The 16,108-nt window shown below is 47.5% G+C and overlaps 1 protein-coding gene across 3 annotated transcripts in view; it reads left to right on the top strand.

The window, feature by feature from the left end:
* ACACB (acetyl-CoA carboxylase beta) overlaps positions 1 to 16,108 on the top strand; it is a 131,701-nt gene that overhangs the window by 2,594 nt on the left and 112,999 nt on the right. Inside the window, exon 1 of one of the 3 annotated variants that reach the window (XM_049101706.1) lies at positions 14,974 to 15,151. The exons of 1 other annotated variant lie outside the window; for it this stretch is intronic. The gene's annotated coding sequence lies outside the window, so the exon portion shown is untranslated. Of the gene's footprint in view, positions 1 to 14,973; positions 15,152 to 15,213; positions 15,366 to 16,108 lie in introns of those variants that run through there. One more of the 3 variants, XM_049101707.1, reaches the window with a different exon arrangement.

Here is a 16,108-nt window from a genome sequence, read left to right as displayed (position 1 = left end):
TAAGTTGCCTTTTTTTTTTTTTACCCTTTGCTGTACAAAACGTTTTTATTTTGATAGTCCCAATAGTTTAGTTTATGCAAAGAAAGTTTTTTGTTTGCTTGCTTCTGCTCAGGTGCTATGTAAGTTCTATTATCTTTAGATACGAGATGTAAATTAGAGTGTTACAGGAGATACTTGATCTTGCTCTTCAGGGAGCAATAGATATTTTAATCTTTTCAAGTAGAGACTCCCTCAAAGTCTTACCCTGTAGAAACTTTTTTATTCTAAAGCTTCCTCTGAATTTTGACTCCAAGATCTTTTTTTTTTTTTTTTAATTTTTTTAATTTATTTATGATAGTCACACAGAGAGAGGGAGAGGCAGAGACACAGGCAGAGGGAGAAGCAGGCTCCATGCACCGGGAGCCCAATGTGGGATTCGATCCCGGGTCTCCAGGATCACGCCCTGGGCCAAAGGCAGGCGCCAAACCACTGCGCCACCCAGGGATCCCGACTCCAGGATCTTTAAAGAACTATGCATCTGTACCATGGGAAGCCTGCCTGGAAGCATGGTCAGAAATTGTGCATTTTATCTGAAGGCTTCATGCATATTTCACATTCTATTCTAATAGATCTCTTTGTTATAATAACAGTAAACTTACTACCATAAAGTAATAGGATTCTCCAGGAAGATAGAACGTGTTTGTTTAGATTGTGCTGGGCAATTTGGCGTGGGCACAACAGGGAACCTGAGATACTGATTACTAAGTGGTTGGCACGCAGCTGGTGTTGAATTATGCACAAGGACAATCCTAGGACGAGGTGTTATTTATTCCATTCCCCAAACCAGGAAACCAAGGTTTGTAGAATTTGCATGATTGGCTCAGGTCAATCACCAAACAAATGACAGTCTCCACCCAGGTCAGCCCCACATCAAGAAGTCCTGCTTTCTGGACCTCTCTGGGCCACCTAGCACACCTCAGCACCCTTACCTGTGCTGGAACTCTGGAATACAGCCCTCACTCTTCAGGTAGCCTAGGATTTACGCCACCCCTGTTGGACTTTAAAGCACCACCCTTTCAAATCAAATCAAATCAAATCAAATCACATCACATTATGGGCAAGAGTGACAAGAAAGGACAACCCTATGTATATTCTCCTTTCTATTTGGAAGTAAACATCTAAGGCTCCAGGAGTAACTAGAATTATTAGTTGTTGGAAACACCCCTCTTAGCAGATCTTCCTTCCACACTCTGTTATGAGGAAGGCTGTGATCTCTTATTCCCACATTCCCAACATGGTGGGACTTAGGGGCCCTGCAGTTTGAAGGAATAACCTGTGTAAAGTGGAGAAGGGGCTCTGGTTACAGTTTAGGAAACATTGGGCTGCCGATAGGTAGCCCAGACCCTTTCTGGCAGGACTTCGCAGAGCCTTGAATTTACTAACGTGTGGTGGGACTCTCCAAAATGTGACTTTGGGATTTGGCAGCAATGGGGACCATCTTTCAGGGCTGGTGTCTCAGAGGCACCTCCTGAGAAGCAAAGAATAGTCTCATTTTGTCCCTTCAATTTTCCTTCAGAATCCCAGAGGCAAGATCCTTCCATGGATAAGTGTCACAGGCAGGAGTTTCTGTACAGGGCTCTAGGGCACTGTGTGTGTGTGTGTATGTACAGAGCCAGAGCCCAGCCTCCCAGGTTCTGGATGGATTGGAACAGGGAGATCTGCCAGCAGGCCATTGCAGTAATGTTCAGGCTTGGGGTGAGGTGGTGATGGGTGTAGGGGAAGCACAAAGCAGACACATACAGACCCCCCAGCTCTGCCACTTCAGGATGGAACCTTGGGCAGCAGATCCCTCCTCTGCCTCAGCTCTTCATTTGCAAAATGGGAGCACATACTTCCTAGAGTCTTTGTGGACATGTAAGGAATAATAAACATGAAGTGCATGGCATAAGACCTGGTATACAGTAAGTACTTAACAAACATTAGCCTTTATTATCATTTGGCAATTTCTTTGATCTGTTGAAAGATTGCTGTATGCCTTCTGCTGTGTTTATGCTTGATTTACAAAAGTGCCCTATGGCCAGAATAATTTTTTTTTTAACACTTGCTGGTGAAGGGGGTCAGGGAGCCTGTATGAGGACCATTGAGAAATCTGAAAAGACCTGGGTTTTAGGCCCCTCTACCCTCATGGAGTTTACTTTCTAGTGGGGAAGATGGCTGTGCATGTAAAGTGACCTCATACATGACTGCAGTCTGTGATGAGTGCAGGGAGGGAGAGGACAGGGAGCCATGAGGGCATAGAGCAGGGGCCTGGCATTCAGTGCAATATCTCTGACAGCTCTTTATGTCACAGGAAGAGGGAGGGAGCAGGGTAGTGGTGAAGACTCAGCTGCTTGTCCAGGTGGTTGCCCACTGCCTGACCTTGACATTCATATGCCGGAGACTCACTGGGGCAGAAGGACACTCCAGGGAGAAGGGAAGGATGGGCTGGACATTGCCCTGTGGAGCCAGGGGCAGTACAGAGCCAGTCCTTGTCCCGAGGAAGCTTACATTCCACAAGCAGAGATGAGCAAGTGTATTGGTGACAATAATGTCAGGTCAGCATGTGGTGACATGAAGAAAGGGGACATGTCATCAAGAATAGACCCATGGGTGTCAGGGCGGGTCTGGGATGAGAACACTGGAGCAAAAACAGAAAAAGGAGCAAGAGATAACTATGTCAGGGGGCAGTGAAGGGAAAGAACATTCCAAAATATGGGCCCACATGCACAGAGGGCCTAGAGGAGGATCAGTGGCTGGAGAATGGGCAGGGGCCAGATCCTTAGGGACACGTAGACCACAAAGGAGTGCAATGAGAAGCCACTGAGAACGTGAAACTCCATTCTGCTCACTGCCAGAGTGACTTTGGGCAAGTTTAATTCTTGAACTCTTGAGATTATGCTTCAATTAAAAAAAAAAAAAAAGACTTTTTTATGATACTGATCTCAGTATGCGTAGTACAGAGCCTGGCACACAGGAAGTACTAATAAATCTTAACTGTTGGTACTAATATACAGGTTTTAACCAGTAGACAGGGTGCCTTAACTTTTTGGCATAGAAGACAAGTTAACTTTTTTTTTTTTAAGATTATTTATTTATATATAGAGAGACAGAAGACATACAAGTGGGAAGGGCAGGGAGAGAGAATTTCCAGCAGATTCCACGCTGAGTGTAGAGCCTGACCTGGGGCTTGACACTGGGCTTGATCCCACGACCTCAAGATCACAACCTGAGCTGAAACCAAGAGTCTTAACCGGCTGTGCTATCCAGGTGCCCCAACTTTTTTATACATTCAGAGGTCAAGTTAATAGTATGGTGAACCCCATACTATTGTTTCCTTTGCTGTACAAAAGGTTTTTTTTTTATTTTATTTTTATTTTTTTAAATTTTTATTTATTTATGATAGTCACAGAGAGAGAGAGAGAGAGGCAGAGACACAGGCAGAGGGAGAAGCAGGCTCCATGCATCGGGAGCCTGACGTGGGATTCGACCCTGGGTCTGAGGGGATCGCGCCCTGGGCCAAAGGCAGGCGCTAAACCGCTGCGCCACCCAGGGATCCCTACAAAAGGTTTTTATTTTGATAGTCCCAATAGTGAGTATTCATCACTCTCTTCAATAACTATCACCTTTCTGTACTTCTAGTTTTATTTATCCACCATATAGCCTTTTCCCTGTATTTTCTCCATTTTACTGTGAAACATTTCAAATGTATAATGAAGTTGAAAGAATTGCATAGCAAGCACCCATACACCCCTCACATTTCACTTCAATTGCAGAGAAATTGCTCTCCCCTTGAGTACTTCAGCAGCCTGGCATTAACTAGAGTTCTGGGGTCAAGAGTGGGAGTGAATACTTTAGTATTCATCTAGTATTTTATCTAGTATTTTAGTATTTAGTATCGAAAAGAGATAGATTTTTAAAAAACCATTGCCATGATTGTTTCCAACACAATAGTAGTATTTCCTTAACTAAGTACCCAGTTCATGCTCACTGCCCTCTGACCATCTGAGATGTTGAGCACTTGGTCTCTTCCAATCAGGACCCACAAAAAAAGTCCTATTAAGTCTCTCTTCATCTGTGATAGCCAACCCCTGCCTTTATTAAATACCAGTTACTTATTGAAGAAACTCAGTCATTTGTCCATGGAATTTGCAGCATTTTGGATGTGGCTGATTACACACGTCTCAAGTGTTATTTAACATCTTTCTCTCTCCCTAGAGATTAGTGCTTAGGTCTTAGAGGCTTGACTCAATTGAGGTCCAAGTCCTTCACAAGAATACTTCAAAGGTGCTGCCATCTTGCTGGGTGATGTCTACTGTGTCACATCGAGAGGATCATAACGTCAGGTTATCCCACTTCTGGTGATGTGAACTCATCAGTGAGCGTGAGAACCAATGATCTCCATTGGAAAGTTTCCAGCAGCCTTTCACTAGATAGTTTATAAGCCATGGACAATCAGAGCCTACCTAGGTCAATATAATTTCCTTACTGGTTGCAAATGTGGTTTCCTACTTCTCCATCCTCGTTCACTTATTAGCTATCATACTATAACATACAACTCTCTCATTCTATAACAACAACCATCTGGCAACCCTGAAACGTGGGGCATTTTTTCTTTTTCTTTTCTTTTCTTTTTTTTTTTTTTTTGGTAAGTCAGTTTTCAGAGTCATGAGTGGTGCCATTGCAAGCTCCTGAGATATTGGTGAGGTTGTTTTTGTTTTGAGGAACATGATGACCACATGATTTTTGAGACTGCTTGGATGTATTTCAGTCCACTGCAACAATCATATTTTCACAGGCCCAGGCATCAGTTTGGCAGGGCAAGCCCCTTCAGGGTCTTTGCTTTCAGGCAGGACAAAAAATGGCAGCTCAAGGTGTACATTTCTGCCCCAGCCCTGGAATGAGCCATTTTCCCAAGCAGTCCTGGTTCCTTCTAGTGGGAAACGTGCTTAGAAATCGTAATCCTGGGACAAGGAATATTTTACAGGTTCCTCCTGGCTTCTCTGTGCTTCATAGACTGGGGTCAGGGAGCTGGGTCAAGAGGCTTATACAGTGGTTCAAATAAGTGATAACAGTGGCTTGACCTTGATCTTAGATAAAGCTCTTAGCGTAATGCTTGTGTGTTGTGGAAAGTATGACAAATATTAGAAGACTTTTTTTTTTAAGATTTTATTTATTTATTCATGAGAGACACACAGAGAAGCAGAGACACAGGCAGAGGGAGAAGCAGGCTCCATACAGGGAGCCCAATGTGGGACTTGATCCCAGGACTCCAGGATCACGCCCCAGACTGAAGGCAGGCACCAAACTGCTGAGCCACCCAGGGTTCCCCAGAAGACTTCTTTTTTTAAGATTTTATTTATTTGAACAAGAGAGAGAGCACAAGCAGGGGGAGTGGCAGGGAGAGGGAGAAAGCAGGTTCCCCATTGAGCAGAGAGCCCCATGTGGGGCTCAATCCTTGGACCCTGGGATCGTGACCTGAGCCAAAGGCATAGATGCTTTGGATAGATAGATGCTTCACTGACTGAGCCACCCAGGCATCCCTAGAACACTCTTCATTTGCATTGTTTATATTAATTCATGTAAACTTCACCAAAAACTCTGAGGAAGCCATTCTTGTCATCCCCACTGAATACATGAGAAAACCAAGGTTCAGAGAGGTGAGGAAATTTGCTGAAGGTCACACCGGAAGTAAAGAGCAGAAACAGAACTTGGAGCTAGCCACTCCAGATTCCATACTCCAACCAATATGCTGTGTTGCCCACTGAGGTCTTAATTCCAAACTCGGAAATGACTTAGTTTCTGGCAGAAAATATGACCTGCCAGTGAGGGTCTCCAGGGTAGGGGCCGTGCTTTGGACCCTCTCCCCACCCTGAGAGGTTTCCGCAACATTGCCCTGTAGCAGGTGCAAATGGCCCTCGAGACTGCTAGTGCTGCCCTCTGTCCACACAACCTACAAGCTCGTCCAGGCACAGGTCCTTTACTAGAGACCTTGTGAGGTTGGCATCCTTCAAAACTGAGAAGTCCAGAGGTCCGGAGACTCAAGTATGGAACTGACACTGCGGAGTGTCCTGGCTGCTGGTGTTGTCAAGGCTTGAATCCCTAGACCCTCCGATTCTCTGTCTAGAGCCATTTTTGCTTTTCGTTCTGGAAGGGAGAGGACAGAGGAGAGGTTGCTCCTTTTTAGAGTGGCAGATCACCCATGGGACTCTGCTGATTCCTCCCAGCATTGGCCATCAGATTGCCAAAGCTGGCAGGAAGTGCTCGGATGGCCTGGAAGAAGAGCACAGGTCCCCAGAAGGTCAAGTTGACTCAGGTTGGGAGGAGTTAGTTACATCACCACTTTTCAGGCTGGTTGGGGCAGTGGCTCTGCCTCAGGACTAGGCTGGAGGGAGGCCCTCGGCCAGCGGAGCCAGGGGCAGTTGGTGGAAGGAGGAGCCACCATGTCTCAGCTCAACATGAAGGAGAAGGCTTGTGCAAAGCCCCTTGGTCTCCAAGGCAGTGGCTGCCCTGTACTACCCTGAGCAGCAGAATTAATGAGAAGAACTACAGTAATCAACAGCAGCTCCTGAGGGCATGTTTCATTTATGCCAAGCTAAGCAATCTACCCACATGAGTGCATTGTCCTGCCCCCTCGGGGTGCCAAGGTCTATACTGTTACTATCCCCATTTTACAGATGGAATGACTGAGCTTGGGTTAACTGCTCTGCCTGTAGTCACATGGTTTGTTGGGGGTTGGGCTGATTTTCCAGGCTGTCCAACTGCAGCATCTGTTCACTCTTGCCCTGTAGCTCTCCCATTGCTCCAAGGAGATGTGAGTCCCTTATGCCTTTTGCGAAACTGCAGTCGTATGTCCCTGTCTGCTGCTCCACCTCCTCTACCCCTTTCTCAGTGCCGGTGGGTAGGGTGGGGTGGGGGTTGTGTGGTTCCCGAAAGTGCCAAAATTCCTGGCTCCTGCTTCTAGCCTTTTGTGCCTCTTGCACCATATGCCACTAGCACTCTTCCTTGCCCTTGCCTGGCTAAGTCACACTCCTTTCTGGTGAAGCAGAAACATCCTACATTGAGAAAGCCATCCCTGACCTGGCAGAAGGAGGTAGGTCCCCTGTGGCATGTTTTTCTGGTGTCACAGCAAGGGCTTCTTTGTGGTAACTCCTAGCTGTGCCGTGAGATTGTAAATCCTGCACAGGTGGGGCCGTCCTTGCGCTGTTTGCTCCATGCCCCCTGCAGCCGGCACCATGCCTGGCAGGTGCTCAGGAAATAATCAGCTGATGAATGAGTGAATGGGAGAGGAAAGCAAATTCCTGGTCCAGAAGGAATAGAGAACGGATAGAGTTCCATCTGCAAAGGTGGCCGGGTCCCAGGTCCTAGGTCATGTCCGACCATCAACTTAGGCACAAGGATGGCTCAGGTGAGGCTCTGGTGGGACAAGTGAGCCCGCTGAGCCTTTGAGACAGCTGAACAAGTTTTCCCTTGGAGGTAGGGAGCTGTCTCTCTGACATTTCTCCAAGGCAGGGGCCTGGATGGAACATTGGGGCCAGTTTTGCCTGGGCCAGCAGATCAACCCCATCAAAAGATGGGTTTGGCTCACTAGGTGTTAATTGAGCACCTGCAGTCAGTGGGCCAGGGAAAACCAAAATTCACAGACTTTTCATAAATGTGTTCTTCCTGTGGCCAGGAATGTGTCTCCAAATCAGTGGCCTCAGGTACTGCACACCTGCTCAGACAGTTTGGGATTCGGTCCCAAAGCAGAGACATGTGGATAATCTATGCTTACTGGGGGGCAGACCGGGTGGCTCAGCGGTTTAGCACCACCTCCGGCCCAGGATGTAATCCTGGAGACCGGGATCGAGTCCCATGTCGGGCTGCCTACATGGAGCCTGCTTCTCCCTCTGCCTGTGTCTCTGCCTCTCTGTCTCTCTGTCTCTGTTTCATGAATGAATGAATGAATGAATGAATGAATAAATAAATAAATAAATAAATAAATAAATAAATAAATAAATAAATCAAATCTTTGTTTTAAAAAATCTATGCTTACTAGGTATTCTCCAGAGATGTAGATGTTCTGATGAGTGTTTAGTATGGAGTCATGTCCAGACTTTGGACTCATTCAATCAGTTGAATCACTAGCCTGCTAACTAACCTCCACCTATTACAAATACAGGCTTTGGAGTCTGGCAGAGCAGGGTTGAATTCCATGTGCTTCCAAGCTGTGTGACTTTGGTCGAATCACTCCCTTTTCTGGGCATTGGGTTTTCATGTCCAATCTGTGAAATGGGATGAGAATACTCCTTCCCTGGGGTGCTGGGTGGCTTAGTCACTTAAGCATCTGACTCCTGGTTTTGGCTCAGGTCATGATCTTGAGTGATGGTCTCAGGTTTGTGAGATTGAGCCCTGCGTGGAGCCCCGATGTTGGGGCATCTGCTCTTTTCTCCCTCCCTCTGCTCCTCTCCCTCCTCTCTCTTTATAAATCTTAAAAAAAAAAAAAAAAAAAAAAAGATACTACTTTCCCTGCAGAACTTCTGGGAGGAGTAAAGGAGAACCTGAATACCTGAATATAAGACAGTCACTATGTTGGAAGATGCCATGTTACTTACCAGCATGAGGTGCATTAGCCATTATGGTTAGGGAGTTAGGGACAGCAGGGTCTGTTCGAGGGGAGGGTTGCAATTCTCTTGCTCTCCCTGGGCATTTTTCCTTCTGGGGTGAGGAAGTATGACCTCTCATGAGCCCAGTGTCCTCAGCCCAGTCATAGGGGAAGGCGAGACTCTCGGATTATTTCTTCCTCCATTGTCACCTGCATTGTCACAGATCTTCAGGTGCAAAAAATTAAAGAAAATAAATGAGTATCCTTTACAGTAGAACACTAATTGCTGTTCCTGGTTAAGTAACTTTTTTTTTTAATTTTTATTTATTTATGATAGTTACAGAGAGAGAGAGAGGCAGAGACACAGGCAGAGGGAGAAGCAGGCTCCATGCACCGGGAGCCCGATGTGGGATTCGATCCCGGGTCTCCAGGATCACGCCCTGGGCCAAAGGCAGGCGCCAAACCGCTGCGCCACCCAGAGATCCCCTGGTTAAGTAACTTTGATAGCGCTCCCATCTTTAGCCAGTGGAGTTAGTTTACCATGTAGCATGGTGCCAAGAGCAACTGCTCGAGACATCCTGTCCCCCTCAGTAGCCTGGTGAACTCCTGTTCATCCCTCAGAGACCCAGAGCCATTATCTCTTTTAGCTCCCCATCATTACTACCCCTAGAAGGATTTGGCTTTTCCTGATTGTGGGATTCTAGTGGATAGGTCTCGATTTGAAAGTCTTGATCTTTATTTGAGCAGGACTCTCCTGTCTCCCCCAAAGCCTAGAGAAGTGGTTCTGATATTTCTTTCTTGGTTGCATTTAAGTCTCTTAGCAGTGGACACGGGTTTATGAATCAGCTCACAGCTCTTAAGAAACCAACCAGTTGGGGGATGCCTGGGTGGCTCAGTGGTTGAGCATCTGCCTTGGGCTCAGGTTGTGATCCTGGGGTCCTGGAATCGAGTCCCACATCAGGCTCCCCATAGGGCGTCTGCTTCTTTCTCTGCCTATGTCTCTGCCTGCCTCTCTGTGTCTCTCACGAATGAATAAATAAAATCTTAAAAACAACAACAACAAAAAACAAGTAGTACTGGGCAGTCACTTCCCACATGTCCTGACTCGGGACCTTTTTCAGGACTTATGGAGGGAAATCCGGCCCCAAGAGTGAGAGCATATGAGGATTAAGAGTGTGGGCTTCCAAAAAAAATAAATAAAAAATAAAATAAAAATTAAAAAAAAAAAAAAGTGTGGTCTTCCAAGTGAGGCCACCTGGGTCATAGACGTGTGAGCTTGGGGAGTGACTGAGCCTGTTTCCTTACCTACGGAGAGGAGTAAGATGTGGCCACCATGCAGAGGGCTGCAGGGAGAAGTCGATGGGATGACACCTATAAAGCTCGTAGCACAAGGGCTGTGATAGCTTGGGTGCTCAGCAGACGCTGGTGACAGAAAAACACTCCCAGTGATTTATTAGGTATCACTTCTGATCCCCGACAGCATTCTCTAGCATCCTCTTCTCCCTTTCCTTAACCCTTATGTTGGCTTTAAGAAAAAAAAATCTCTTCCTGAATAACATAAAATGTGACCCCCTCTCAAAAAACAGCAGCAGCAGTAACTAAACCATACAGAGTCCTTGGGAATATTCCCATGGGATCAGGGAACCGATGAGAAGTTAGCCCAGTTAGCCTAAGCTGCTGAGGCCCCAGAGATCTCCGCCCTTCGAGAAGCACCTGCTCTGCAGTGCCAGCCCTAAGCAGCTTGAGGCTGGGGGGCTGAGGAGCTGATGAGTCCTGGGGCTGTCCCATGTGCCGGGGTGGGGGTGGGGCGGGTACCTGCTTGTCCCATTTGGGCTGGCCGATCCTTGGGGAGTGGCCCCAATGCCTGACTGGTGGCACACTGGCGCCTATTACCCAGATGTGAGCCCGTTGTGTCCATTTGTAGAGGAGAAAGCTCAGTGTCTGTCATCTGCCTTGTTCTTTGTGTTTCACTGCCCCAAGACAGGGAAGGTTGTGTTCAGTGACTATGTAGACCTAGTAATCTAAGATGGGTGGGACTTTGTCCTTTCCCTTCTTTTCTAGATAGAGAAACTCAGGCTCACAGAGAGAACTTGATTTGTCTGAGATGACACTGGGTGGTGGGGTGTCGCTGTGGCGACCCAGCCTACCCTGGGTCCTCAGCGAGGCTGCTCACAGTGCTTTCTAGGATGAACCATACTGGACATTGTACTTAGTCTGTGTCCTGCGTGGGTGATCACCTTGGACTCCTGACAGCTCTGTCTCAATAAATACATCCTTACCCTATGTTGCAAATGAGTGACCTGAGGCTCAGGGAGGGTATTGTATTGCCCAAGGCTCTGCTTCTAGGTGGCAGAGCTGAGATGTGGACCCAGGTCACCTTCCAGGGCACCAGACGAGGTGCTCAAGGATGGATTTTTGCTGTGAAAGGTGCCCTGGTATAGAAAGAGCACTGACCTGGAGATGGGCCCTTAGTGCTGGTCATGGCTACGTCGCTAATTTCACGTGGGACCTCTGGCCTCTGCTCATTTAAAAATAAGGACACTGGATTCTCTGATCCCCATGTGTCCCTTCCTAGGCTGTAGGCTGGAACAGATGGATTTTTGGGAAACAGGGTGACCTGTGACACCCCCCTGTTCCTGCAGGCCGGAGTGCGGGTTAAGGTATTCCCCACTCAACTTTGAAGGCTTGAGCAGCTTCACGTGGCTGCCTCCTGTCACCTTAATTATCTCTGAATTAACAAAAGGACCTTGTGCCATCCATCTGCCAGCTAGAGAGTTCCTGGCTACCCACCCTTCATCCTGATGCTCTGCTTCTCTTTCCATCAGGCCTAAGTTGGCCAAACGCAGGCAAAGTGTCTGATGGATGAACACAGAGGAACAGAAGGCACTTGTTGATTAGGGGAGCATTTAAAACATATTCCAGACAGGTTTGGGTGAGAGGTTGATTGTGTAAGCAGTAAAGTAGGCCTAAGTACAGGATTGGCAAGCTAGGGGAGGTGGTCAGGCTGGCCAGCCCTAGAGGAGGAGAGCCTTTCTCAGGTAGCTTGAGGTCAGGGAGGCTGAGCACGGATCTTTACAAGTGACTTATATTTGTGGGTGATGAACAAGAGCATGGCTCACTTGGGTGAAAAGTCACCCGTGCTGGAACACTGGCCAGCCAGACTCCTCCCCCATGGCCTGATGCATGATACCAGTCTCCTGCTGAAAAGTGACACCCTGTGAGCTGGGTTCCCCTAGTCACCCTGTGGGGCCTTGTCAGACCCACATGACAAAGGAGCTGGTGGCAGTGGCCACAGTCATGGTAAGTGGCAGCATATACTCAGGAGTGCATCTTGGTGGGAGGAAAAATCCTAGTGCGGAACAGGATTGCTGCTTTAATACTGACACTCTGACCCCTCCCTCAGTCCCTCAGAGACCTTGCCAGGTATGGGTGTGTGTTGCAAGGGTGGGGAACAGCTGGAAAGAAATCATGATCACTGCCCCCACACACCTCCTCTAGTCTTCATTTGGTCACTGTGCCGCACTTAGTACCGAGTGGTTTCCTGCATTCATTGTGACCGGACTCATGATTGCTCTGGCACCTGGCGCCTACTGCTTGGGTTTGTTTGACAAGAAATAAAAATAGCTCCAGCCGAGCTCGGTTTTCAGGTCGGCTGGATTATTTCAGCGAAGGGCAACAGCTCGGCATGGCATGGTCCACAGAACTTCACTGGAGGACTCCTCTGGCCTTTACTGTTTGTGAGATCAAACCACCTGCACAGTGCTCCTCCTGGACCACTGTGCATGTCTGGCATTGTTAGTCTATGTGTCGCTCAGCTGCTCCATCTTCCAGGGACACAGCCAGGTGTCTGATTTTACAATTGTATACATGTGCTCATTGTAACACTGTCCCTTTTATGAAATGTATTTGTATCCACTTCTGGTGGTGGGGTAGTGCAAAAGGCATAGGTGTCAGGAGTGGATTTGAGCAAAGTCAAGGTACTGAGCTTCTCTGAGCCACAGTTTACTGAACTGTGAAATGGAAGCAAAGTACAACAGCCATACTAATACCCATCACAGTCACTCTGAGGACTGGAGGCTGACAGACACTCTACACTCATGATGTGTACATATGTTTCAATGCTTTCTGTTTATGTTATGCCAAGAGCAGATAAATGCAAGTAAATGGGGCATGAGTTAGTATCCCTATTTTGCAGATGGGGAAACTGAGGCCCAGAGTTTGTTTGGAAAGCTTTCTCACACAGTTCCCCCTTTTATGTCCTTGTACTTACTGAGGGAAAGTTTTTGTGTGGTGGCCTTTATTTATTTATTTTTTAAAGATTTTATTTATTTATTCATAGAGACACAGAGAGAGAGAGAGAGAGAGAGAGAGAGGCAGAGACACAGGCAGAGGGAGAAGCAGGCTCCATGCAGTGAGCCCAATGTGGGACTTGATCCCGGGTCTCCAGGATCGCACCCCGGGCTGCAGGCAGCGCTAAACCGCTGTGCCACTGGGGCTGCCCCTGTGGTGGCCTTTAGATCCCACATCATTACTCTGCAAAAAAGAAAGGGTCCATAGGTTTTCTGTGCAGGTAACCTCTGTAAGATAGATGTGGGGTGTTAGATTCATGGCTCCTTTCAGAATAACAGCAGATCTTAAAGGATTTGCTGGGTGAGGTGGGAGGGGCTGAACTGGAGAGAATTGCTGGTTATTCTGTTCATTAGAGATTCCAATTCAGAGCTTGGCAGCTCCATGCGCCTACCTACCATGAGTGTACCTCCCCACCTTGCCCATCTGCCCTCCCTCACCTCTCTCTGTGTGCCACATGGCTGGCCTTCTATCTGCAGTCTCACTAGCCACTCCTCCAGCCAGCCAGGATTTCCTGAGCAAGTTTTCCCATAGAGCTTACGTGATGCAAAACTTGCCTAGTTTGGTTGGTTCTCCAGTGGGGATCAATGTAAAGAAACTTTCTCAGTGTTCTCAAACTCCAATCCACTACAGCATGGTTTTTGCCTTGATGTGGCTCTTCTGTTTTCTGGGCAGTGACTGAAGTGTCTTTCTCTTTGGGGTAAGGAGATGCTGGCAGTTTAGGTTTATCCACCTAAACTATTTCTTAGATCCCATGATTTCAAATGTGCACATTTAAAATGTACCTATGGGCAGCCTGGGTGGCTCAGCGGTTTGGTGCCTGCCTTTGGCCCAGGGTGTGATCCTGGAAACCCAGGATCAAGTCCCACATCGGGCTCCCTACGTGGAGCCTGCTTCTCCCTCTGCCTGTGTCTGTGCCTCTCTCTCTCTCTCTCTCTTTAAATATTTTAAAGAAAATCTTTAAAAAAATAAAAATAAAATGTACCTAAAGTTGGTCACATTGGTATAAAGTGTCCTGCTTGGGCCGCCTGGGTGGCTCAGTTGGTTAAGCAAGCGTCTGCCTTCGGCTCAGATCATGATCCCAGGGTCCTGGGATGGAGCCCTGAGTTGGGCTCCCTGCTCAGCGGGGAGCCTTCTTCTCCCCCTCTCTGCTGCTCCCCCCCCCTTGTACTCTCTTGCTCTTTCTCAAATAAATAAATAAATAAATAAATATTATATATATTATATATATGTGTGTGTGTATATATATATGCATACATTTTTTAAAGATTTTATTTATTTATTCATTAGCGACACACAGAGAGAGAGAGAGGCAGAGACACAGGCAGAGGGAGAAGCAGGCTCCACACAGGGAGCCCGATGGGACCCGATCCCTGGTCCCCAGGATCACACCCTGGGCCAAAGGCAGGCGCTAAATTGCTGAGCCACCCAGGGATTCCCTATATTTTTAAATAAAGTGTCCTGCCTGATACTCTATACATCAGAGCTGCTCTAGAGATACTGCTTGTTCCCCTGGCATTCCTGATACAGTTTTGAAAATTCAAAATTCAAAATAAAAATTCCAGCTAGTCGTGAGCCATCAGTTGGTGCTCAGTGTATATGCATGGATTTATCATTTATTCAGTACACCCTTTGGGGGTACTTACCCTGTACCCCCACACCAAGTGGGCACAAGTTTCCTGAAATGAATGGCAATTGGTGCATGTCTCTAAGGGTCTCTGAATCAGCCCAGGGAGACCAGTGAACATTGCTTCTCTGCTGTGTTGTCTTTGTTGCCATGATGGAGGTCTGTGGACTCCTACTTTGTCATGCCCTCCTGCCTAGGAAGGATGTAGCACTTTAGCCTGTTTGGCTGCCAAGGAAGCTAGAAGCATTTGCAACAGTTTTGGTGATGCCATCTGCCAATGATGAATATCCAAATCTGTCCTTAGAGGGCATGTGTGAGTCAACACTTTCAGGACTCTGATGTCTCTCTCTTTTTTTTTTTAGATTTTATTTATTCATGAGGGTCACAGAAAGAGGGAGAGATATAGGCAGAGGGAGAAGCAGGCTCTCTGTGGGGAGCCTGATGTAGGACTGGATCCCAGGACCCCAGGATCATGTCCTGAGCTGAAGACGGACACTCAACCACTGAGCCACCCAGGCGTCCCAGGACTCTGACCTCTCTTGCTGACTCTTTTGCAACTTTTTGTGAACCTGCTATATGTAAGAGATGAGTCCCCAGAAGGACCTCACCGATCCTAGACCTAGGAGGTCCTAGACCTAGGGGGGTCCAGACCTAGGAGGATCTCACCATTTAGAAATGGGAGGAAGAGGGAGGGAAGAGACCTGGGAGTGTAGATCAGTTGTCGCCCGAGGGCATTTTGTCCCCAGAGGTGGCTGGCAAGGTCTGGAGACATTTTTGGTTGTCACAACTGAGGTAAGGAGTGCTCCTGGCATCTGATGGGTGGAGGGAGACAAGGGATGCCACTGAACACCCTGCAATGCACAGGATGCCCCCCACCCCAACACGTATACACCGAGAATGCAACAGCCCCCGAAACCCATAGTGCTATGGTTGGGGAACCTTGGAGAGAGAGCAAGGTGAGGGCATCAGAAAGTTGGGTGTTGCTGTGAATGGTCATCTACCTGTATTTGTTTCAGCCCTTGCTTTCAATTTTTTGGGGGGCTACATCTAGGAATGGAGTTACTGGATTATAGAGCCAGTTGTTTATCCAATTTTTGAGAAACCACCAGACCTGGCATCTGCTTTATTTTACTTTAGTACATGTCCTCGCCAACTACTTGCTAGTTTCTTCTTTCCCTCCCTCCCTCCCTCCCTCCCTTCCTGCCTCCTTTTTTAAAAAAGATTTTATTTATTTATTCATGAGAGACACAGAGAGACAGAGGCAGAGACATTGGGAGAGGGAGAAGCAGGCTCCATGCAGGGAGCCCAGGATCACTCCCTGGGCCAAAGGGAAGCACTAAACCCCTGAGCCACCCAGGCATCCCCCTCCCTCCCTTCCTTCCTTCTTCCCTTCTTTCTCTCTCTCCCTCTCTTTCTCCCTCTCTCTCTGATTGTAGCCATCCTTGTGGGTGTGAAGTGATACATTGCAGTTTTGGTTTGCAGTTCTTTAAGGATAAAGGATACATCTTCTCAAGCTAGTGGCCATTTGTGTATCT

This window comes from Canis lupus, chromosome 26 (assembly GCF_003254725.2).
Source record: "Canis lupus dingo isolate Sandy chromosome 26, ASM325472v2, whole genome shotgun sequence".
Classification (NCBI taxonomy): domain Eukaryota; kingdom Metazoa; phylum Chordata; class Mammalia; order Carnivora; family Canidae; genus Canis; species Canis lupus.
This window is presented reverse-complemented; position numbering and strand designations above follow the sequence as displayed.